This window comes from Pongo abelii, chromosome 8, assembly GCF_028885655.2.
Source record: "Pongo abelii isolate AG06213 chromosome 8, NHGRI_mPonAbe1-v2.0_pri, whole genome shotgun sequence".
NCBI lineage: Eukaryota > Metazoa > Chordata > Mammalia > Primates > Hominidae > Pongo > Pongo abelii.
This window is the reverse complement of record NC_071993.2, coordinates 91,912,289-91,937,353: the sequence shown is the minus strand read 5'-3', so window position 1 is coordinate 91,937,353 and position 25,065 is coordinate 91,912,289. Positions and strand designations below refer to the sequence as shown.

Genomic DNA, 25,065 nt, shown 5'->3' with positions numbered 1-25,065 from the left:
TTAATTTCTTAATGGATATCTAAATTTTTATCAAGATCAATGGCAGTAGTTGCAATTTGTTGTTGATATACTCACATTTCTTTGCCTTATGAGATCTATTTCAAATATATGACCTTTAAATTTGTATATTTACCTAATTGAAACAAAGCATGCATATAATTATATGTCTACAGATTCCAATTTTATAATGTGGACAGAGCGAGTAAGGGCAGCAATTTTATGTGAAATTGTTTGTACATTTTGTAATAATCTCCACATGTTCTAAAACACAGAAAAAACATAACCAAAGAAACAGTAACTGAAGAGGAAATGCATTTGTTTAATGCATTCTATTATCTTTGATTAAAACATTCCTGCCTTATGATGTGAGTAATTAAGTATTTATTTAAAAAAAAAGATAAAACATCACTTCCAGTTTCCAGAATGAGATCATTCTTTTTTTTTCTAGTGAGAGTTTTTATGAATCATCCCAGCAGTTTGCCACGTTTAGGAGCTGGAGGATTCACTTGCCATTCCACAGAGTTCTTTTTTTTTTTTTTAGACAGGGTCTTGCCCTGTAGCCTAGGGTAGATTGAAGAGGGGCGATTTTAGCTCCCTGCCACCTCCGCCTCCTGGGCTCAAGTGATCCTCCCACCTCAGCCTCCCAAGTAGAGTAGCTGAGTAGTTGGGACTACAAACACACGCAGCCACACCCGGCTAATTTTTGTATTTTTTGTATGGATGGGGTTTCACAATGTTGTGAAGGCTGGTCTCAAACTCCTGGACTCAAGCAATCTACTTGCCTCAAAAGTGCTGGGATTACAGGTACGAGTCACTGCGCCTGGCCCAAAGAGTTCATTAATGCTTCTTGATCTAAAATAATTACTCCTTTCTTCTCTTGGACAATTCAAGAAAAAAGATATATAGCTATTTATGAATGAAAAAAAAAAAGCTTCTCTTCTCTTATCTTAGGCAGAGAGACATTAAGATTTATAAAACTATATACTCCCATCCTGAGCTAAAACCACAAACAGTATTTTGACATAACTGCTAGAAGGAAGGAAATTGGGAATTATATTCCAATGGTAATAACTGCTATTATTCTCAAAGTATGTTCATACAATTTTATCTTTACAAACATATGTTAGCAGAGACATATTTGGACCCAACCTATATACTTTTTCTCTACAAAGCATTCAAAGAACAATGTGACGATTACAGTTGTGTGGTAAGAAATATTAATATAAAGAATGTGTTAACTGTAAATTCATTGTTAAAGATATTTTACACATTGTGGTCGTTATGTTGTACAAATGTCAAAAAATAATCTTGGGATAAATTGCTTACTTACAATCACTTGACTAATTGTAATTTTTTTTGTGTGTGTCAGATATGCTTTTATTTCATCCTGATGACTAGCTATTCAGAGATAAATGTAATGCTTACAGTACCTATATTATCCTAGATTTGTTTCTGGTTTATTTAATAACATTTTAAATTTTAATATCTATTTTAAAAGTTTTACTCTACTTGTATCTTTTAAAAAGACTGTAATTCTTCCTGAAAGCAGAAGTGTATAGTAAAATAGGAGAAATCATTCTTACATGATATCGTTTTACATGATATCCAGAATGCTGCTGGCTTCCAGTTTTTTTGTCTGTTTGTTTGTTTTGAGATGGTGTCTTGCTCTGTTGCCAGGCTGGAGTGCTGTGGCGCGATCTCGGCTCACTGCAACCTCCGCCTCCCGGGTTCAAGTGTTTCTCCCCCCTCAGTTTCCCGAGTAGCTGGGACTACAGGCATACACCACCACGTCTGCTAATTTTTGTATTTTTAGTAGAGACAGGGTTTTACCATGTTAGTCAGGATGGTTTCGATCTCTTGACCTCGTGATCCGCCTGCCTCCACCTCCCAAAGTGCTGGGATGACAGGCATGAGCCACCGTGCCCAACCACTTCCAATTTTCAAATAGAGAATTCAACTGGCCAGGCCAATGTCTCTTTCAGTTCTCACACTAAGTTTTTCTTGCTGGACAGTTGAATTAGAAGAAGTTATCCTAGGAATCTAGGCTAGGCATGGTGGCTCACGCCTGTCATCCCAGCACTTTGAGGGGCCAATGGGGGCAGATTGGTTGAGCCCCAGAGATCTAGACAGGCCAGCCTGGACACCATGGTGAAACCCCATATCTACAAAAACTACAAAAATTAGCCAGGCATGGTGGCACATGCCTGTAGTCCCAGCTACTCAGGAGGCTGAGGTAGGAGGATAGATTGAGTCCCAAAAATCAAGGCTGAAGTGAGCCATGAAGGTGCCACTGCACTCCAGGCTGGGTGACAAAACACTGAGCAAGACCCTGTCTTCATTAAAAAAGAAAAAAAGGAAAAAAAAAATTTCTTCTAGGAATCTAGTCTCTAAAATACACTTATGGGTATTTTCTCATCTACTCTTTCAAATTCTGATTATTCCTTTTACAACTCAATAGTAGATTAGGACAGTTTCCAAGTTATTCAACTGAGATAGAATTTGAACCTTATTCATGATTTTTGGCTAAGACAGTCTAGGCAAAGAGCAGCTGTGGCAAATTCTTAGCAATTGCCTGACTACTACTAGTCTGACAGAGATCTTCCTTTGGCCAGTGATTTCTCTTTTCTCTCATCTTCATTTTCTTGCGTCTCCTTTGCACTACCTCCATCCTGTAACCCTAATCAGATCATCCACAATTCCAGAGCCCCAGTTCCTTTTATAATATAATTATATATAATTATAATAAAAGTTACTTTTTAAATTGAGGGCATATTCTATTAGAGCCACTCTGCTAACCATTTTGCATGCATTACAATGCAGTCTTATGTTTTATGGATTGAGTGACCATGTGTTCTGTTTGTCAAGAACAATGCTATTTATCTTTATTGTACTAGTATACTTAATCATAGTGCTCCCTTTCATTCTCAGAAGTGACCTGGTTAGGACAATAACTGATATGATCATTATATATTTTATTAGTTTCCCAGGGCTGTTATAACAAATTACAAAACACTTGGTGGCTTAAAACAATAAAAATTTATTGTTTCACAGTTCTGGAGGCAACACGTCTGAAATCAAGGTGTCAGCAGGGCTCCCTCCCAAGGCTGTAGGGGTAAGTCCTTCTATCCTTCTTCCAGTTTCTGCTGGTGCCTGACTCTCTTGATTTGTGACAGAATAACTCCAGTCTCTGCCTCCATCTTCACATGGCCTTCTCCATGTCTCTGTGTCCTTTTCTCTTCTGTTTCTCATAAGGACACTTGCTCTTGGATGACAATGACAGATAATCTTTCTAATCCACATCATTTTATCTCAACATCCATCCTCACCTTACCTTAACTTACCTTATCTATAAAGACCTTCATTCTAAATTAGGTCACATTCTGAGGTTTTAGGTAGACATATCTTTTGGGGGCTATAATTCAACCCGTGGCCTATAGATACATGTAGTAAGTTTTTAAACTGGCATATAAAAATATGCCTTGTTGAAATTGCCTTTGAAAAATATCTCCATATCTGTGAGGGATTGTTTCCAGGACCCTCACAGATAACCAAAGTCTCATCATAATCAAATGCTGCAGTTGGTGCTGCAGAGCCCATGGATACAAAAAGTCACCCTTCCTTATTCGTGAGTTTCACATCTCGAGAATATTGCACTTTCTATCTGCATTTTGTTGCCAATGTGGAGGCCTGACTGCACTTTTTGAAAAAAAATCCTCCATAACCAGGATTTGAACTGCCCATTCAGTTCAAACCCATGTTGTGTAAGAGTCAACTGTATAAAATAATTTTTATTCACATTAAAATTTGAAACTGCTTGGTCAAACTGAACAAAAGATAACAAGAAAAGTCTTTGTTCAATTTAGAAAATTTAAATAATTTATTATGACTTTAAGACAATAAAGGTAAATTCCAAGCCTTGAAGGGGGAAGTTTGGAGAATTAAAAAAATATATATATATTCCTCCTTGCCTCTACTGTGTTATAGTAATCTTGTTTAAGCTTAATATAGTTAACAATTTCTTGTTCCAAGAATTACATATGATAGAGAAATCTCTTCTCAGTTGTATCTCATTTGAGCCTCATTTTAATTCATAACTTATCCTCACATTACAGATAAGGAATTCATAGCTTAGAGATAAGTTTCCAGCAACAGTTCACATTTAGAAAGCTGTAGAACTAAGATTCTAGTTCTGATGGCAAAACAGATTCTCCGAAATACTATGTCACTGATAGAAGTTAATAATTAGATTAGATATCATAATTACAGATAATATAGCTTTAGTATAATAGATAATATAGATATAATTGCATGTAATTATTAGATAATTAGAAAATCCTTCTAATAACAAATGCAACAACTTTTAAATTAGTTTATAGATTAAAAAGGCTATAATTCATGTTTAAAAACAGAGAATAATACCAATACAAAGATAAAGTAATTCCTCTAGATTCCTCAGTTCATGTGGAGAAATCACTACAGGGAATTTTTATACAGATAATTTTTCTATGCATTTACAAGTACATATGTACGTATGTACATACACATGTGTGTATTATACATATAATACACAAATATCTTTTATATGTATATTATATATAATACACACATATATCGTTTACATCTTATACAAATGAGATTCAACTTGAAATAATGTTCTGCAACCTTTTCCACTTAATAAATAGCTTGTCATATAGATCTTCCTTATTCTTTGTAGCTGCTACCTACCATAAGTTTTTGGGGATGTTTTCTATAATTTATTTAGATGGCTCTTTTTTTCCATAAGTTATTGAGGTACAGGTGTATTTGGTTACATTAGTAAGTTCTTTAGTGGTGATTTGTGAGATTTTGGTGCACCCATCACCCGAGCGGTATACACTGCACCATATTTGCAGTCTTTTATCCCTTGTCCGACTCCCACTCTTCTCCCCAAGTCCCCAAAGTCCATTGTATCATTCTTATGCCTTTGTGTCCTCACAGCTTAGCTCTCACACATCAGTAAGAATATATGATCTTTGCTTTTCCATTCCTGAGTTACTTCACTTAGAATAATAGTCTCCAACTCAACCAGGTCACTGCAAATGCTGTTAATTCATTCCTTTTTATGGCTGCATAGTATTCCATTATATATATATATATACACACACACACACATATATATACACACACACACACACACACATATATACACGTGACTGTTTCTTTATCCACTCATTGATTGATCAGCATTTGGGTTGGTTCCATGATTTTGCAATTGTGAATTGTGCTGCTATAAACACGTATGTGCAGGTATCTTTTTCAAATAATCACTTCTTTTCCTCTGGGTAGGTACTCAGTAGTGGGGTTACTTGATCAAATGGTAGTTCTACTTTTAGTTCGTTAAGGAATCTCCACACTATTTTCCTCAGTGGCTGTACTAGTTTACATTCCCACCAGCAGTGTAGAAGTGTTCCCTGTTCACCACATCCATCCCAAAATCTACTGTTTTTCAATTTTTTGATTATGGCCATTCTTGCAGGAGTGAGGTTGTGTCGCATTGTGGTTTTGATTTACATTTCCCTGATCATTAGTGATGCTGAGCATTATTTCAAATGTTTGTTGGTCATTTGTATATCTTCTTTCTGAGAATTGTCTATTCATGTCCTTAGCCCACTTTTTGATGAGATTATTTGTTTTTTTCTTGTTAATTTGTTTGAGTTCATTGTAGATTCTGGATATTAGTCTTTTGTCAGATGTATAGATTGTGAAGATTTTCTCCCACTCCGTGGATTGTCTATATACTCTGCTGACTGTTCCTTGCCATGCCAAAGCTCTTTAGTTTAGTCAAGTTCCAGATATTTATCTTTGTTTTTACTACATTTGCTTTTGCAAGTGTTCTTGGTCATGAAATCCTTGCCTAAGCCAATGTCTAGAAGGGTTTTTCCAATGTTATCTTCTAGAATTTTTATAGTTTCAGGTATTAGGTTTAAGTCCTTAATCCACCTTGAGTTCATTTTTGTATAAGGTGAGAAATGAGGATTCAGTTTCATTCTCCTACATGTGGCTAGCCAATTATCCCATCACCATTTGTCGAAAAGAGTGTCCTTTTCCCACTTTATGTTTTTGTTTGCCTTGTCAAAGATCAGCTGGCTGTAAGTACTTGGGTGTATTTCTGGGTTTTCTATTCTGTTCCATTGGTCTATGTGCCTATTTTTGTACCAATACCATGCTGTTTTGGTGACTATGGCCTTATAGCATAGTTTGAAATCAGGTAGTGTGATGCCTCCAGATTTGCTCTTTTTGCTTAGTCTTGCTTTGGCTATGCAGGCTTTTTATTGGTTCTATATGAATTTTAGAATTTTTTAAATAATTCTGTGAAGAATGATGGTGGTATTTTGATGGGGATTGCATGGAATTTGTACATTTCCTTTGGCAGTATGGTCGTTTTCACAATATTAATTCTAACCATTCATGAGCATGGGATGTGTTTCCATTAGTTTACATTGTCTATTATTTCTTTTAGCAGTGTTTCATAGTTTTTCTTGTAGAGGTCTTTGGACTGCATCCAAAGGTATATTTCTAAGTATTTTATTTTATTTTATTTTACTTTTTGCAGCTATTGTAAAAGGGGTTGAGTTCTTGATTTGATTCTCTGCTTGGTCACTGTTGGTGTATAGAAGAGCTACAGATTCGTGTACATTAATCTTGTACCTGAAAACTTTGCTGAATTCTTCTATCAGCTCTAGGAGCTTCCTGGAAGAGTCCTTAGGGTTTTCAAGGAAAACGGTTATATCATCAGCAAACAGTGACAGTTTGACTTCCTCTTTACTGATTTGGATGCCCTTTATTTCTTTCCCTTGTCTGATTGCTCTGGCTAGGACCTCCAGTACTGCTTCTTGGTGTGGATCTTTTGCTAGTGAGTTCTTATCCATTCTGAGGTTCTGTATCTCTTAAGCAGAGCATTTAGGCCATTTGCATTCAATGTTAGTATTGAAATGTGAGGTACCGTTGCATTCATCGTGCTCTTTTTTGCCCGTGTACTTTGGGTTTTTGTTGCTTTTGCTTTTTAACTTGTATTTTTGTTTTATAGGTCCTGTGTGATTTATGCTTTAAAGAGATTCTGTTTTGATATGTTTCCAGGATTTGTTTCAAGATTTAGAGCTCCTTTTAGCAGTACTTACAGTGGTGGCTTGGTAATGGCAAATTCTCTCAGCGTTTGTTTGTCTGAAAACAATTGTATCTTTCCTTGATATATGATGCTTAGTTTTGCTGCATACAAAATTCTTGGCTGATAATTGTTTTGTTTGAGGAGGCTGAAAATAGGGCCCCAATCCCTTCTAGTTTGTAGGGTTTCTGCTGAGCAATCTGCCATTAATCTGATAGGTGTTCCTTTATAGGTTACCTGGTGCTTCTGCCTCAGAGCTCTTAAGATTCTGTCCTTTGTCTTATCTTTGGATAACTCAGGGATATCCTCTTAGTGTGGATCCTTTGCTGGTGAACTAGTATGATTTTGGGGGTGGGAGTTGTTGAAGAGCTTTGTTTTGTTCTATTACCAGGGTTGGTTTCTGGTTCCTTCTCATTTGGGTAGGCTCTGTCAGAGGGAAGGTCTAGGGTTGAAGGCTGTTGTTCGGATTCTTCTGTCCCTCAGGGTGTTCCCTTGATGTAATACTTTCCCTCTTTTCCTGTGGATGTGGCTTCCTGTGAGCCAAACTGCAGTGATTGTTGTCTCTCTTCTGGGTCTAGCTACCCAGCGAGTCTACCCGGCTCTGGGGTGATACTGGGGTTGTCTACACAGAGTCCTGTGATGTTAACCTTTATGGGTCTCTCAGCCATGGATACCGGTGCCCGTTCTGGTGTAGATGGCGGGGGGTGTGCAATGGACTCCATGAGGGTTCTTAGCTTTGGTGGTTTAATGTTCTATTTTTGTGTTGGTTGGCCTCCTGCCAGGAGGTGGCACTTTCCAGAGAGTATCAGCTGTGATATAATGGGGAGGAACTGGCAGTGGCCAGGGCCCTAGAACTCCCAGATTATATGCCCTTTGTCTTCCGCTACCAGGGTCGGTAGGGAAGGACTATCAGGTGAGGGCGGGGCTAGGCGTGTCTGAGTTCAGACTCTCCTTGGGCAGGTCTTGCTGCAGCTGCTGGGAGGGATGGGGGTGAGGTTCCCAGGTCATTGGAGTTGTGTATCTAGGAGGATGATTTCTGCCTCTGCTGAGTCATGCAGGTTGTCAGGAAAGTTGAGGAAAGCCGGCAGTCACAGCTTCACACAGTTCCCATGCAATCTGAAGGGCTGGTCTCACTCCGAATGTGCCCCATAAACAGCCCCCAGACCATTTCCAGCTGGAGAGCAATACAGGCTTGAAAACCTACCCCAGGCTATCTGCCTCCCAGCTGTGAAAGAAAAGGGCTTGGTTCTTTCCCTGCCTAAGGAGTCTGCACACCGGATTTACATCCTCCGCCGAGTGCTGGCCAGAAGGCTTCTCACCTGTTCAAATTGTTACAAAGTTCAGTTAGAGATTTGCTTCTCCCTGTGTAGTTTTACCCCCTGCTCCTCTCCCGTTGGATCCCTGTATTGCCAGGCAGGAATGGCCTGCTACGGGACCCCGCGAGCTCCCAGGGCCTTTCTGCTGCTTTCTCTACCCGTGTATTTCACTCGGCTCTCCAAATGGACTCAGCTCCAGGTAAGGTCATAAACTTCTCCTGGAAACAGACCTTCAGCGTCTCCAGTGGGGGTGTGTGTTTGGGAGAGGAGGGTCTCCCTTTCCCACTTCCGCAGCTGGGGCACTTAGAGTTTTGGGGGGTCTCCTGGGTCCTTCAGGAGCAGTCCACTTCCTTCAGAGGGTCTGTAGGTCCTCTCTGGATTGCTGATTTCTAGATGGCTTTTATAAACAATGCTGCAACCAACATGTTGGTACACATGTATTTGAAAATATGTGTGTGATAGCTTGAAGATAAAGTCCTTGAAGTAAAAATTCTGTGTCAAAAGGCATGCTTATTTGAATTACGAAAGATATTGTCAGGTAAGTAATATGATACTTTTTGAAGCAAGAAAATTCATTGCTGAACATTTATACTTGTTATAATTTTTTTTTATATCTAACCAAATCAGCCTTATTCTAAATTTTAACCACTGTTTCTGTTTCTGCCCGCTGGAAGAACCACCACCACAAAAATAAGTATTTGCCTTTGTAGTATAACATACATTCAAATACTTTTAAAAAGTCTCATCTAAATATTTTTCTCTTCATGTAGAACATTCTCAGTTTTGCAACTATTCATCTTTGGAACAGTTTCGGAAACTTTATCTTACTGTTTATAATTCTCTGACTTTATCTGTGTCTTTAAGTGTGCTGCTTTCTCCCAGTGCAAAGCCTTGTGAAAAACTTCCAGAGATCTCATTGGCAATTGATGTGGTCCAAGGAAGAGCCCTCACAAATTCTTACTTCATCTACCAGGGTGTGACAAGACGCTATTTCATTTGTTGAATTTTTTTTTTGAATTGGAATGAATTAAAGATACATTGCCTTGTCCTACTTAGTATGATAGGAAACAGATTATTTTAAACATAAATTTTAATGAGTACATGCTATATTTTAGTAAGTTTTTTTTTCTTATGGGTCACAAATGTAATTCCTCTAGATTCCCCAGTTTGTGTAGAGAAGACACTACAGAGAGTTTTTATGTAGACTAGAAGTTTTTCTATGCATTTATAAGTACATACATTATACATGTAAAATAGATGCATATATCTTTTACATTATCTTATACATAATGTCATATTGAATCTCATTGCATAAAAGTTAATAAAGGTTTTTAAATCTTTGTATAAATATTAATAAGGTTTATAAATCATAAAATGAGATTCAACTTGACATAATGTTCTGCAACCTTTTACACTTGGATCTAGTATTTTTCCTGGGAATTAACATTATTCTTACTTTTTCATAGTTTCTGCAATGTATTTGTTCTCTTGTTTAGAATATCAGAAATTTCTCTTCTAATTTTCTCCACCATTTCTCAAATATTTGTTCAAGATTACCTAGTATGACTTTATGATCATTAAAAAATTATTAATGGAACATAGATATGGAAGGCTGTATGTTCTATGGAGTATACTCTGGGGAGCATCTTAAGGCCATCTTTCTAATCAAGTATATATGTGTTATGGTTGTTACAAAGCTGCAGTATAAATATGAAACACACATCCACAGAAAGACTTGTGCAGAGCGCTCATAGAAGCTTTATTTACAATATCGCAATATTACTAGCCAAATGTCTGTTGACAGGTGAATGGATACACAAAATGTGATATATCCATATAATGAAATAATATTAAGCAATAAAAAGTCTACTTAGTACTTGAAATATGCTAACCTGGATCTAGACCCTAGTCCGAGATGGACTAACCTGGTCCTCGACTTGAAACCTTTTGAAATGACCTGTAGCCTCTTGCTATCTTCTCCACTCAGCTGCTCTTCTACTTCACTTGACAACTGAAAGATGTTTGAGAATCCCTTCAGAATTTTCTTTTTTATTGTTTGTATACTAATATACACCATGTTCTGCAGTGGTGTTCTTTTTCACTCCAACTATTATAGGTTTCATCTGAATTTTTAAATTTTGCTTTTAGAAAATATAGGACTGCATAGAATCATGATAGTCTTTTCTTTGAGAAGGTTATACATTCTTGACATACAATATCTGAAAAAATCAGAAATAGCTATGATAAATTACCATGTTTCTGATTATTCAGATGGGTCAGTGGACTATTACAGATTCCAAAGCATCAGAATTGTTGGATGTTTTAAGATTTGCCTTTCATTTATTCTGTGACTCTTTAGGAAAAAGTACCAGAGATAAAATACGGGCATTTATGTAGCAGGGCTTACTCTCCTCATATCACAGGACACTACAATTATGGTAGCATAAGGAGTATTCCTCTTTTTTCCTTTGATTATAAATAATGAGTGCTCCTAGAATTAGAGAAACGCAAGAAGTCAATGATGTTAAAGATGGAATGACTGAAATAAAACCACAGGAAACTTAAAGTCAGTGATATGTTATAAGTATTGAGGTACTTTTTACATCTTTTATGTGACCTTGTAAACCCCTTGGCAGAAATTCAAACCTTACCACTAAAGTCTGCTAACTTGAGAGAAGAGTGAAAATAAACAGGTCCTGAGGTATCTTAAAGAGTTAGCTAGACCTCACCTACTATAAGCATAAATTTTGGTATCTAGAGCTTTCCTATTAAGAAGTGATTTAATTTTACTTTATACATATCGTATTTCTATTGTTTTAATATATTTAAAGTCTAGTTAAATTTTTATGTTTTCCTTTCAAGCTTCCTGGTAAAACTCTAACTCCAGGAAGATGGTCCATATTTTAAAAACAGCTTTGTTGGCATACAGTTTATAAACAATTAGCTGCATTTATTAATAGTGTATCATTTTATAAATTTTACTTATGTAGGCATCCATGAAATCATCACAATCAAGATAATGAACGTACTCATCACCCTCAAAAGTTTCTTTGTACCCCTTTGAAATTTTTCCCTTTTACCCTTCTCTGTACCCCTCCCTGCAAGCAACCACTGATCTGCTTTCTATCAGTATGTATTCGTTTCTATTTATAGAGTTTTATATAAATGGAATCAGACAGTATTGCTCTTTTCTGTCTTTTTTCCACTCAGCATAATAATTTTGAGATTCATTCATGTTATAGTAGGTATATTCATTCCTTTTTATTGTTTAGTATTATTTCATTATATGAATATATCACATTTTGTGTATCCATTCATCTGTTGATACACATTTAGGTTGTAATTTCGGGATATTATAAGTAAAGCTTCCTTAAACACTCACACACATGTCTTTCTGTGGACGTATGTTTCATATTTTTACTGTGGCTTTGTAGCAACCATAATATAAATACCCTTGATTATAAGCATGGCCTTAAGACACTCCCTAGAGTATATGCCATGGAACATAAAGCCTTCCATATTGCTTATGTTCAGTTAATAATTTTTAATGAAGAACCGAATGAATGATGATTTTGGAGAAAAAGTAGAAAGGTGTATCACATAATGAAAAGGAACCTCTATTGAATTGGAAAATCTTGACTCTAACTTCTATCTCACCATATAGTATTAAGCAAGTTACTTAATTTCATACACCTTAGCTACCTACCCATAGAAAGGAGATAATACAGGTATGTGATCTTTTTACCACAATTAGTCCCCAAATCTTTGAAAATCAAAAGATTTTTGATACTCATTTGGTAGAAAAACTTTACCAGACCTGTACTTATTTATTGGAAAAGTCTGACCTGAACTGATGAGAAGCTAGTTATAGTGTTACTGAAATACCAAGTGTTTGGCCTAGGTCCTATGCTGCTTGCTGAACAGAAAGCCAATCACTGAGATGATGAGTATTGTTGGAGAAGGAGGCCTTAATAGGGTGCTGCAGCCAAGAAGGGAGCTCAGTCTCAAATCCATCTCCTTGATGGACTAAAATTAGTGGTTCGTGTACCAAGGAAGAATTGTAACCATGTGTGGGAAAACAGGACCTAGGAATGGGTAAGGAAGAGGAGTTGGTTAATAGGGAGTAGGTGGTTGGTTAGACAATCATGATGGGTAAGGGATCTGCCCTCTCATTGTCCAAATGCAGTGGTCTGATACTATCTGGGAGGACTGATGGTTGATTTTCTGAGTGAGGAACTCAGATAAGACAATTGTAATTTTCTTCAGTTTTAAGACTGGGAGGATCAATTTCTATGTTTATTCAAAGAAACCATAAACACCAGCTCTATGGGATTCATAGAGGTTTCAGTCCCCCATTTCTATTAATTTCTCCATCATGGAGAATCTGGCTGTCGATCTTTTTGGCTGCTTCATGCTGAGAAGGGGTGTTGTGAGCAGTTCCATACCATCAGTAACCATGCAGCCACTTAGGAATCAAAAGTTAATCTAATCCTAGTTTTCTCCTGAAACACAATCTTTCTCTTTCCAGTCTCCTACTTCCATTAAAGTCAAATTACAGCAGGACCAATCTTCCTGCAAAGTAAGCTTCCATCTCGTATACTTGGCCTGATTACCCACACAATGTGCAGCAAGAATCATTGTCTATATAGGCTCTTTTAAATTGGCTTTTCTGGAACCTCTCACAAGGCCATTTCAGTCAAAGCTCTGGGAAAATATGTTCCTCCAATTGTGTCCCATTGTTTAACAAAACAAAATAAAACAAAAACGGATTCTTACTGAACTCTTACAGCCAAAAACATTGCCTTGAATTAAGAATATTCACAAACAGTTTACAAATTCTGGATAAATTAGGCAGAGAGAGAGAAATATGTCCCAAATTCTGTTTACAAGAGTATACTCAAGTGTTAAAGGTTGTAAATAGCTCAGCAGGAAAACAATTCTCCGGAGCCTGAAGAGTCAGCAATGGTTCAAACAACAACAATAACAACAAAGCCATTAAAATGATTTTAGTTTTCCATCAATTTAATCCATGAAATCAACTGCTGCTCTGCTTCATGTTAGGTTAGCAATCCTTATGAACACATTAGCCTTTTAATTAGAGTCCTGGAAGTTTTCTCTCTAATCCAATGGCATAATCTATAAAGTTATAAGAAACCAGTGTTCAAAAGTCCTTTTCATGAACTCCTTAAAAGAAGTAAGCCCTGGGCTGTAGCCGATTAGAAGTCACCTTGAGAAGAATTATCAGGGGAACCAGCCCCCAATATTTCAACATAGGTTCTTTCTATTTTCCCTAAGTGTCAGCCAGTCTGAGAAATAAAGAGAAAGAGTACAAAGAGAGAAATTTTACAGCTGGGCATCCAGGGGTGTCATCACATATTGGTAGGACCATGATGGCGACCTCGAGCCACAAAACCAGCAGGTTTTTATTAGGGATTTTAAAAGGGGAGGGGGTGTATGAATAGGGAGTAGGTCACAAGGATCACATGCTTCAAAGGGCAATAAAGATCGCAAGGCAAAGCAAAATTAGAATTACTAATGAGGGTCTGTGTCCCACTGTGCACACACTGTCTTGATAAATATCTTAACAGGAAACAGGGTTCAAGAGCAGACAACCAGTCTGACTAGAATTTACTGGGCTGGAATTTCCTAATCCTAGTAAGCCTGAGGGCACTGCAGGAGACCAGGGCATATTTCAGTCCTTATCTCAACCGCGTAAGACAAACCACTCCCAGAGCGGCCGTCTATAGACCTACCCCTGGGAGTGCATTCCTTCCCCAGGGCTGTTCCTTGCTGGGAAAAGAATTCAGCAATATTTCTCCTACTCACACATCCATCTATAGGTTTTCTGAGAGAAGAAAAATATGGCTCTATTCTGCCCGACCCCGCAGGCAGTCAGACCTTATGGTTATCTTTCCTTGTTCCCTGAAAATCGCTGTTATTCTGTTCTTTTTCAGGGTGCACTGATTTCATATTGTTCAAACACGTTTTACAAACAATTTGTACAGTTAATGCAATCATCACAGGGTCCTGAGGTGACATACATCCTCAGCTTACGAAGATGACAGGATTAAGAGATTAAAGTAAGACAGGCATAAGAAATTATAAGAGTATTAATTTGGGAAGTGATAAATGTCCATGAAATCTTCACAATTTATGTTCAGAGATTGCAGTAAAGACAGGCATAAGAAATTATAAAAGTATTAATTTTGAGAACTGATAAATGTCCATGAAATCTTCACAATTTATGTTCTTCTGCCGTGGCTTCAGCCAGTCCCTCCGTTCGGGGTCCCTGTCTTCACACAGCAAGAATCAAAGCAAAACGACAACTGTCTTAAGACAGTCATAACCACACAATTGACAAGGAAATTTGGTTATTTCTGTGTCATACAACAATTTAACATAATAATCATAATTATTACAATATGTATTAGTACGTATCAGAATTTTAGGAATCTCCTACAATCCTAGAACACATATTAACAACACATCTATAGAAATATAACCCCCCAAAAAGTTAAATACCACCTCACATTTGACAATGCTTCTTGTATAATTCTAACATACCAAATGAATCTAATATGTCTCTTTTGGAATTCAGGATACCCAATATTTAAAAAAGGTTACCTCGAGGTTAAAATACTGTTCTAGAACTTGAAATTTTTCTGCTGGAAAGTCTGTCAAAAATCAAAGATTTAAGACACTTGAGATCACAAAACAAGTTCACAAGTTACTATAAAGTAGTCATTCATTTAGCCAAAATCATAATACAAAAATGTTTACTTTTTGATAGAGAGGAGACTCAATTTCCTTAACAATAAAACCTGATAAAAACAGCACAGCACCAACTAAAGCTGTCTTCCCCCACTCCTTCTTTTTTTCTTCTACAGTTTTACTCAAAAGGTAAACAGAAATCTCTTATTATCTCTTACATGAAAATTTTGTTCAAAAGAGAAAACCAAATTTTACCATTGTATGTTGTATTATTAAAGTCAAAACTAATTTTAATAAAACTTTATAAACAAATCTATCTAATTTTAATCAGTTTGATCCCAAGGTAAGATTTCCATGAACTTTTTGTAACTTTTTACAGTTTTCTATTAAAGAGCAGATTAATGCTCCAAGAAAACCATGTTATTTAGACATAGAGGTCCAGTTGCTGGCCTTGCATTAGTGTGCTTTTGATATTAATGTTTAGTTTATAGAAACACTCTGAGCTAATCTTATCCCTCAAAATCAGCTTTGCAGTCTCATGTGCCCACCTCTTCTGTGATAGTCCCTGGGCCTAGAGGGATTGAATAGTTGTTATTTTATTTCATTTCTGCTTTTGTGTCAATACTCAAGATTTAGCAGGGATCAGTGCCTTTTTTCAGACCCAGTGGTCAAAGCCCTGCAACTTAACAGTACAAGGATTAGTTAATAGGATATTTATACTACAGAAAGTCTTATCATTCTCTCTAACATGTCAGAAATAAAAACACTGTGATTTGGTGCTCAGGAGTTACTGCTTGCAGCACTTCAAACCACTGTATTAAAGTAGTTAAGTTACTCACTACACATGTCTAATTGCTGGTACTCTAGTGACAGAACTGTGACTAAAAGCATCAAAAGTGTGACAGGTCCTATGTTAAACTTATCAAAGCAAGACAACTAACTTGTTTCTCCATCATTAAAAACATAGTAAATGCAAATATTCGTTTTGGAAATGCAATATGAAGACAAATAATTTCCTTTCACTTAAATATTTTATAACGAAACTGGGATAAAGTAAGAACAAGTGAATAATTAATTTATTTTCAGCTATTTAAAATAGCATTACATAATTTCAAGATTAGTTTCTAGATACAGCACTGACAACTTATTAGGGAACTCTCATCGCTGAAATCTTCAAACTAGTGCAACACTTGTATTTCTTTGGTTTTCAAGTATGCACGTGAAGGCTCATCAGTGATAAACTGCTTGGGATCAAAAATCACTAGACAGAATCACATATTTTTTATTACTACTTAATCCAAGTGAATGTCACTTAATTTTAATAATGACTAACACACATAAGTTAGTTTCAGAGAAATTTCAATCAATATAACTTCCTTAGGGACAAGGCTAATCTTTCCTGAACATTAAAACTTTGTACCCATTTTACAGTTTTTCCTCATTACTTAAAGGAATATATCTGAAACCAACTCAAATTATTGATTGATTGAATTACCTTGGAAATAAACACCATTTAAACATTTTAATTCTCAACAATCTTTTCAAATAACAAAATAATGTACTGTTTCTGCTTAAAACTTGTAAAAATAGTTCATTTTTTTAAAACCAGGAACCTTAAAGCTCTTGGTCTCTCTAGATCATCAGAGGTAAGCAATAGCAACAAGTTTTAAATGGCTTGTGTCCTCTATCAATTTTTGCATGCTTAACAAATATAGGTTAGAAATTTTAGGTAAATAAAATAAATAATTAATTGCTGGAAATGTGTAGGAAACAAAATGACTATTCATGGAACCAAATAAAAGCCTTCCATTAGAAATGAAAAAATATCAATCATTTTATATACATGTATATGAAAGTAAAACCCAAAGGAGAACAAACAGCAAATAATTGAAAATTAAAAGCAAAAACAAAGAACAGGAAACCAAGTCCAAATTTCTCTTCTGCTCAGTTTACCTTGGAGGCCACAGTGTTACTCAAAATCTAAAAAATTCACATGATGTATATTTTGTTCCTGGTACACAAACTAATGTTTTTAAGTCCACTAATAACACTATACTTTCTGTGCAATTAAGAAATTCACTTTAGGTGTATGATCAGTAAGTACTTAGTTCTGGTAGCATCTATGCAGAAGGCCAAATACAGTGTGAAATAAAGCAATGGAAGCATTTATGTTAAATTTGGCTCCATGTTAATCTCCTTTCACTTAAATATTTCATAACAAAACAGAAACAAAGTAAGAACAAACAAACAACTAATTTATTTTTAGCTATTTGAAAGAGTATCATCACATAATTCCAAGATTAGTTTCTAGATACAATTTGGCTTCATGCTTAACTGCCATTATATTTCATTACAAAATGTATTAATTTACCTTCATCAAGACCAAGAGCTTTAATTATGAGCAATGTTAACTAGCCAAATTTCTCTAATTTTCTCTCAGGTTTTAAAGAATATTTTACTATCTAAACTGTTTCATCTTTATTTTCTCTGTATGTGCATGAAGGGTAGTCATATAGAGAAACAGGAAAAAGCTACATATGACTTACATGGACCATCTATGACATGCTTGGACTTTCTGTTTTGTACTAACTTTTCTTTTTAAAATAAGCAGTCATTTTATTTTAGGACAAAAATTCACCATACATGATCCTTTGTCATACAAAATTCTTTATTTTCTTTTTCCTTTTTTTTGCAACAGAGTCTCGCTCTGTCACCCAGGCTGGAGTGTAGTGGTGCGATCTTGGCTCACTGCAAGCTCCACCTCCCAGGTTCAGGCCATTCTCCTGCCTCAGCCTCCTGAGTAGCTGGGACTACAGGCACCTGCAACCACGCCCGGCTAATTTTTGGTATTTTTAGTAGAGATGGGGTTTCACCATGTTAGCCAGGATGGTCTCAGTCTCCTGACCTCGTGATCTGCCCGCCTTGGCCTTCCAAAGTGCTGGGATTACAGGCGTGATCTTTGTTTTCTTTATAACCTTCCCTACCAAAAATATATCTTCATGTCCTTAACTTTCTTTCTATCCCTCTCCCCTACTTCTTCCTTTCTATTTTGTTTCATAAATAACATTTTCAAGTCCATAATTCTAATTAACCTTTAGATACCCTCTGAATTAGGCAAAACTATTCTTTTTCTCACAAAGAACACATCTTCTTTGGCACATGTTATACACTGAATTATATATTAACTATAATTCTTATCCTTAGTAACTTTAAATTTTAGTGAAAACCTAGGAAGCAAGAAATTCTGAGCTGCCTTTCAGATATTAACATTTGGTGGATGAGAACCATTTCACAACTTTTAGAAATATGTTTCCCCATATCATAACTTTTTCTTATTTAGAAATGACTCAGACATCCAACTGGCATAAAAAATAATTTTAAGATTTTAAGTTACAGGCTGGGCATGGTGGCTCATGCCTGTAATCCCAGCACTTTGGGAGGCCGAGGCGGGTGGATAACGAGGTCAGGAGATCGAGACCATCCTGGCTAACACAGTGAAACCCCGTCTCTACTAAAAATACAGAGAATTAGCTGGGCATGGTGGCGGGTGCCTGTAGTCCCAGCTACTCGGGAGGCTGAGGTAGGACAATGGCATGAACCCAGGAGGTGGAGTTTGCAGTGAGCCGAGATCGCGCCACTGCACTCCAGCCTGGGTGACAGAGCAAGACTCTGTCTCAAAAAAAAAAAAAAAAAGAAAGAAAAGATTTTAAGTTACACAGAAAATTCACCTACAACAATTACCCATTTACATTTTCCTTATTTTTAGCAATTTATCTAGATTTGTGAATCATTTCCTTGTTAACCATTTTATAACCTGTGAATATCAGGTATTCACCTAAGTAAGAACCTTAGAGTTAACTACACGGGCATGTTCACCAATAACTCAGAAGATTCAGCTATTTTTGTTAAACTAACATTAAATAGGTCTTACTTATCAAAAAAATTTACACAAAGATCATTTTGTTTTGGCTGGATTTATAGTTGTATAACCTCTATGTCAAACCCTGATACCTAAAAATATCTAGCAGAGACAAATATAAAACCCCAACAAAAATGTATGCTGACAACACTGAAGACATTTCTTTTTTTATATTACCAATAATTTTAAAGCCAGCTTGTTTAAGTTTTAGTTAAGTCACATGAAAATTACTTGGACTTATTTACTTATTAGTGATCTTTTATTTATAAGCCAATTTGATAGACACAACGTGTAATAAATGTACTTACACATAAACACATCTAGACATGTATACACACACACAAAGATCCAACAGCTTTTATCTTGGAACTCTAGTCATGTGATATAAATACATACTTACCAGCCTACAAACATGTTCACATGGTTCAACTTTGTTTGCCCCAATAGGTAATCCAGTGAAGGCTGTGAACCAAAATTTTGGGTAAAGCAATTTCCATGGCAGTTTGATTTGTAAAGTCCAAACCTTCCCAGACTCCAAAGAACAATGGGGCAAAACAGCATCACAGAACCTGACCTGGAACCTACTAACCAGGCCCAACCCTGCTTAGAATAGCAGCATTAAAGCCTGTATATCTGGAACTCCATTTCACTTTCCCATTATCAATAGCAAACTCCAGATTCCAAACAATATTGGGGCCAAACAAAAGAAAATCAGTTTACTGAATTCCAATTTCCCATGACTATGTTGACACACACACAATCACCAAAACACAATCCAAGTGCTTCAGCAATAAACAAGCACCAAGTGTGTCTAAATTGAAACAGTCAGTGTGCTTCCTCTCTCAATCAGTTGGGATTTATCCACTTGCAAATGGAAATTCCAACCAAAATTGAGAGGAACTGACCCACTCTCTGGTACCCACAAAAGACACTCACTTGCCCAGACACACACACAACACACAGTTAGAAATAAGCCCCCAGAGTGTCCATATTGAAACAGTCAGGGTGCTGCCATCTCTCAGTCAGTTGGCTTTGTCCACTTGCTAATGGAACTTCCTCTAAAAATTTCCCAAATTGAAAAGAGCAGATCATGCTATCTGGGCCCACAAAGGAAATTTCACCTGTCCTGATGCAGATACCAAATTTAAAGATTGTTCTTTCTAGGCATTCACGAAGGCAGCTGGGGCCAGCAACAGCAGGACCAGAGAGGGAAACAGACCCACGTCCAGCCAAAAAAAAAAAAAAAAAAAAAAAAGGGTCAAGCAGCTACTTAGAAGGGCTTTTGAAATTCCTGACCCACAGCAACCAAGCCACCAGCAATGTGTTCCTGGTCAGGGAACCGGAATTTGTTACTGAAACACTGAGGATTCAGTGTAGGTCTTGCTGCTCACTGCACAGAAAGCCATTCACTGAGACAATGAGTATTGCCGGAGGAGAAGGCTTTAATCAGGTGCTGCTTCCAAGGAGATGAAAGATTAGTCTCAAATCCATCTCCCTGATGGACTAAAATTAGGGGTTTATATAGCAGGAAAGAAATTTAACCCTGTGTGGGAAAACAGGAATTAGGGAGGGGTAAGGAAGAGGAGTTGGTCGACAGGAAGCAGATGGTTGGTTAAGCAATCATTATAAGTGAGGGGTCTGACACCCCATTGTCCAAAAGCACCAAATAGTGAGTTTCAGCTTCTTGATACTATCTGGGAGTCCTGACGGTTGATTTCCTGAGAAGAACTCAGATACGACAATTGTAATTTTCTTCAGTTTTAAGACTGGGAGGATCAATTTCTATGTTTATTCAAAGAAACCATAAACATCAGCTCTATGGGGCAATTGGGTCAGTTGCAATAGTTTTATTTATCACACTTAGTACAACCATTCTGATGTGTTGCTGCAAAAATGTTAATAAATTTGATTATGGGTTGCTGCTCTATATTCCATTGGTGTTACCTAATGTGCATTTTATACATTGTATTATACTTCTAAAATTGCCAGATTTTTCATTCTAAAATATATGTTGCCTTGGTAAAAATTGTGGGTTCTACATATTTCTCTACCTACCTATATTAGATTTTGTTAGGGTTTTTTTTTTTTTTCCATAGGTTATTGGGGAACCAGGGCTGTTTGGTTACATGAGTAAGTTTTTTAGTGGTAATTTGTGAGATGTTGGTGGAACTGTCACCTAAGCAGTATACACTGCACCCAATTTGCACCCTTCCCCAGTCCCACCCTTTCCCCTTGAGTCCCCAAAGCCTATTTTTCATTCTTATTCCTTTGCATCATCATAGCTTAGCTCCCACTTGTAAGTGAGAATGTACTATGTTTGGTTTTCCATTTCTGAGTTACTTCACTTAGAATAATAGTCTCCAATCTGATCGAGGTTGCTGTGAATGTCGTTAGTTTATTTCTTTTTATGGCTGAGTAGTATTCCATCACATATAGGTATATATTATATAGTGTGTGTGTGTGTGTGTGTGTGTGTGTATGTGTGTGTATATATAAAATAGTTTCTTTATCCACTTGCTGATTGATGGGCATTTGGGCTGGTTCCACATTTTTGCAATTTTGAATTGTGCTCCTATAAACGTGTGTGCAAGTATCTTTTTTTGTATAATGATTTCTTTTCCTTTGGGTAGCTACTCAGTAGTGGGATTGCTGGATCAAATGGTAGTTCTACTTTTAGTTTTTTAAGGAATCTCCACATTGTTTTCCATAGTGGCTGTACTAGTTTACATTCCCACCAGCAGTATAGAAATGTTCCCTGTTCACTGCATGAATGCCAACATCTATTATTTTTGATTTTTTGATTATGGCCATTCTTGCAGGAGTGAGGTGGTATCTCATTGTGGTTTTGATTTTCATTTTTCTGATCATTAGTGATGTTGAGTATTTTTTCGTATGCTTGTTGGTCATTTATATATTTTCTTTTGAGAATTGTCTGTTCATGTTTGCCCACTTTTTGATGTGGTTGTTCATTTTTTTCTTCCTAATTTGTTTGAGTTCGTTGTAGATTCTGGATATTAGTCCTTTGTCAGATGTATAGATTGAAGGTTTTCTCCCACTCTGTGGGTGATCTGTTTACCCAACTGACTGTTCCTTTTGTCATGCAAAAGCTCTTTAATTAAGTACCAGCTATTCATCTTTGTTTTTATTGCATTTGATTTTGGGTTCTTTATCATGAAATCCTTGCCTAAGCCAATGTCTAGAAGGATTTTTTCAATGTTGTCTTCTAGAATGTTTATAGTTTTAGGTCTTAGATTTATGTTCTTGATCCATCTTGAGTTGATTTTTATATAAGGTGAAAGATGAGGATCCAGTTTCATTCTCCTACATGTGGCTTGCCAATTATCCAAGCACCATTTGTTGAATTGGGTGTCCTTTTCCCACTTTGTTTTTGTTTGCTTTGTCAAAGATCTTTTGGCTGAAAGTATTTGAGTTTATTTCTGGATTCTCTATTCTGTTCCATTTGTCTATGTGCCTATACAAGTACCATGCTGATTTGGTTATGGTTGACAGAAAACACATAAAAAATGGCTCAAATAAGAAGTTTATTTCACTCTTATAAAAAAGTTCAGAGATAAGCAGTTCCAAGGCTTTATTATGGCCACAAAATGTCAGGGCTCAAAGCTTCTTCTATCTTGTAACTCTGTCTTATATGATATTTGATCCTAAGAGCATGTCATAGGTAAAATGGCTGCTGAAGTGCCAGCCATTTCACTTACTTTTCTGCCAGCATGAAGGTAGAAAAGGAGGAGAAAGGCTAGGTCACATCTTTTAAGGACCCTTCCCAGAAACTATAAATACTACCTTAGTCTGAATTTAGTCACATGGACATATCTGATGCAATGGAGTATAGGAAATATCTTTGCTTCAGACTTCTGTAAATCTAGCTAAAAATTTGTGGTCTTGTGACTATAGAAGAAGATAACATACTGAGAAAAACTGTAGTCTTTGCCCCACTGCCCTTCTATCTTATTGGGTAGTTGTTAAAGAGAAGTAATAAACATGAAAACAACTTAAAAGAGTCAAAAGCGCTACATAATTCTATGTTTAATAACAAGAAGGGACTTACTTAGGGTATTTTTTTTTTGAAACAAACATTCTTCCACGGTTTTGATGTATCATTTTGGTGGTTTCTCAACATATCATTGGAATAATGTTGTAAATGGTGGATAAACGCCAATTTTTACTATTCCTCAAAGACTTTAATTATTTTTTTGTCTACCAGGAAATCTAGTGGGTTTTTTAAAAAGACACTTGAACATCTGGCATGTGTCCAGGAAGCCATAATACAAAGTTAAAACAGCTTTAGCTTCAAACATAGTTTTGTTCACTTTTGTCCCCCATATTTTTTCTGGATCTTTTCTTAGAACTGTGAACCTGGTAACAGCTCTGTGGCTAGTAAATCTTATTCACACCTACTTGTGTAAATGCTATTATTATTTCCTAAATATCTTTTATATTTTTTCAGGATAATGCTTTAATACTTGCTATTATTATTTAAACCAATTAAAGACACAAGACTATCTAACCTAGAGAAAAATAAAAGAGGAAAAATTAAATTCAGCTTTATTTAGGTAATTTTGGAGAGTTATAATTCTACAAGATGTGTATGCTTGTGATATATAGGTAAGCAGTCTAGGCATAATTTTCATCCTTTCCTATGCAGTGGAGGGCTGGAATTCTGCATCTCTGCCTGCGACTGGTTTAGTTAAGTGAATTCAATTTAGAGGACAAAGATTAAGATACCCAAGTTTGTTGGGGGTCAAGCCACATTTTTTCAGCCAACCTTGCCTCCAATAACAATAATATCACATTTTGTTCCCCATTAACTCTTGTATATGTTTCCCAACCAACTCAGAACTTGAAGAGGAAAAGGGATAATTTGTGTCCCCAAATCCCAGCAATACTCAATGAACAATTATCTGATAAATGGAATGATGACTGGTTGAGTGACTAAGTGAGCCAAAGTGCTTCCCAATGATATGGAAGTTAATCTGTAGAGGTGTGGTGAGTGTTTATACCAACCCAAAGAATAATGTTTGAGACATGTATAGGACAATAAAGGCATTTCTGTTCCAGTGAGGAAAAAGCCAGAATCAGGCTTTGAGTATATTTGGGAGGGTTGAATTCAGGATGTTGATGAGTCTCTTTTAGGGGACAGTGGACTGCTGGGTGGCACTTTAGGAGAAACTCTATAATTCAATAAGAAAAGAGGATTTTGAGCACCCTGACATCTCTAGGTATAGCCCCAGCCACATACTTATCAGCCCTCTTGGCTCCGCAGTAAATCTGAATCTTGTTTTATAATAATGCTGGCAAATGTTTATTTTGGTTTTAAAAATTTAGGAGATAAATTCAATCTTGGGTTTATTCCATAAAATAAACATGCTGTTAGCAGAGCCTAAACTAGGATGGTACTTAGGAAGTATCGGCCATGGGATTTTGTCCAAGGGCTATCAATGATCGTATGCTTCAGTTTTCTGCCTCTTTTTTCTACTTGATGCTTTATCACTCAGGGTAGAATAAGAGAATGATTATTTTCCTAAGAGATTTGGGGAATTCAGTCTCGATGGCTCCACAGTGTCCACACAGATGCTCTAGTTAAAAAAGAAGAAAGCCTTTGGGTTCGTGCCTTTATTTTACTCTATGTATTATTAGTTTCCATTCAATAAAAGGGAAATAGAACATTTCTTTTTTCCCTTTGGTTTTCATCATGAACAGACACATTCAGAACTTTTACCAAGGCTGGTCCTTGAGAGTATTGTGCTACAGCTGTTTTTTATTCTTGCTCCTAGGTGGCCCTGCCGAAATAAAATTTTGCTCTTTAGATGCATAGATACTTTTTGAAAGTGTAAGTAAATTGAGGGACTTCTAGTTTGCCTGAATAAATCTGTATTAATTTAAACTGTTAGAAATTTATAACTCCATAAGACCAAAGAAAGATAATTCAAAAAATAGGCTCATTGTATTTTAGAGCTAAA

At 36.4% G+C, this 25,065-nt stretch overlaps 1 long non-coding RNA gene across 5 annotated transcripts in view; it reads left to right on the top strand.

Moving 5' to 3' along the window:
- Positions 1-461: 461 nt before the first annotated feature.
- Positions 462-25,065, top strand: part of LOC103891686 (uncharacterized) — a 252,316-nt gene continuing 227,712 nt past the window's right edge. For 4 of the 5 annotated variants that reach the window (XR_010141580.1, XR_010141582.1, XR_010141581.1 and 1 more), the window contains exons 1-2: positions 478-804; positions 3,052-3,112. This is a non-coding gene — a long non-coding RNA (uncharacterized LOC103891686). Of the gene's footprint in view, positions 805-3,051; positions 3,113-25,065 lie in introns of all 5 variants that reach the window. The other variant, XR_010141583.1, reaches the window with a different exon arrangement.